Source organism: Plasmopara halstedii (genome assembly GCF_900000015.1).
Source record: "Plasmopara halstedii genome assembly, contig: Scaffold_474, whole genome shotgun sequence".
NCBI classification, from domain to species: domain Eukaryota; phylum Oomycota; class Peronosporomycetes; order Peronosporales; family Peronosporaceae; genus Plasmopara; species Plasmopara halstedii.
Genome location: NW_020187394.1, coordinates 196,938 through 198,199, shown reverse-complemented (window position 1 = coordinate 198,199; position 1,262 = coordinate 196,938).

The following is a 1,262-nucleotide window of genomic DNA, read 5'->3' as shown; positions in this document are numbered from 1 at the left end:
GACGCACACCTCGGTCCGGAGGTAGGACCGAAGGCGGGTCTTTGGAGACGACGTCTTGTAATTCCTTTACCAAAAGATAGTACGGATCCAAGGGATTCCGCAGTATCGACGATCCACTTCGTGCCTTCAGCACTCTCTTGGTTTCCTCCGGGACAGTTTCATCCAAAAGCGATGACGAGTTTATCTCCTCGTCCAGTCTTACAATGACCACTTCGGCCAAATTGCCTGCCTTCAAGGCACTGCCGAACTCTTCAAGGGACATCTCGTCCAGCTCAAGAAGAGCGTCTATTGCAGGCATAGCCTCGAGGCGGACGTCGCCATCTTCCTCCGTCGTCTACGTTAGACACACCCTGGAGGGTCGACGCCCGGCGTCTTGCAGCCAGCATACGGCGTCGCCGTCGCCTCTTTACAGAGGTTCTATGTCTTGGTGAGACCAGGGTGAACACGCACTCCGCGTCGTCCGGTGTCACCCTCACTTTCCGCTCCTTTGGAGCTCCGATGTTATCTACAACATCCGACGAAGAACTGTTGACCCCGCAGTCTTTGTCCAGTGCATCACGTGCCACTCCACGCGCATCTGAAGGGCCGTGCCTAAGATGGCTCGGACTCTGTCCGACCATGTCACGCATGACATGCAGCGACTGCTTTGATACTCGAGTAGCGCTCAGTGGTTTACGTACCACTACACGTGCATCACGGGGCCTCGCCCTACCTCGCCCTCGATGCCTCGGCCTTCGGCCGACCATGCCACGCATGACATGCAGCGACTGCTTTGATACTCGAGCAGCGCTCAGTGGTTTACGTGCCACTTCACGTGCATCACGGGGCCCTTGCCCTCGATGCCTTGGCCCTTGACTGACCATGTCACGCATGACATACAGCGACTGCTTCAAAACTTGAGCAGCGCTCAGTGGGTTACGAGCCACGCTGGGGCCTCCTGTCCAATACACCGTTGGTGTCTACCAACTCGGACATTCCAATGTCCAGCACGTTGACCACCTCGGTCCAGTGCTCTCGCTTATAGCGCTTTTGTCTCCTAGCAGCGGTGGGTTCATGACTCGCCAAAGCTCCAGCAGAAGACGTGAAGGTAGCGCTCAAGGTCTTTGACTCCAACCAATCCATGGCTCATGGTGTTCCAACCATGCCATTCCTAGGATGAGATCATACCTTGCATTCAAGTCTAAGACTAGACAGCATTCCACGCTATCAAAGTCAAGGAACTTGACTCCGAGGTCTACAGGGACCTTCGGAGCCGTGACATG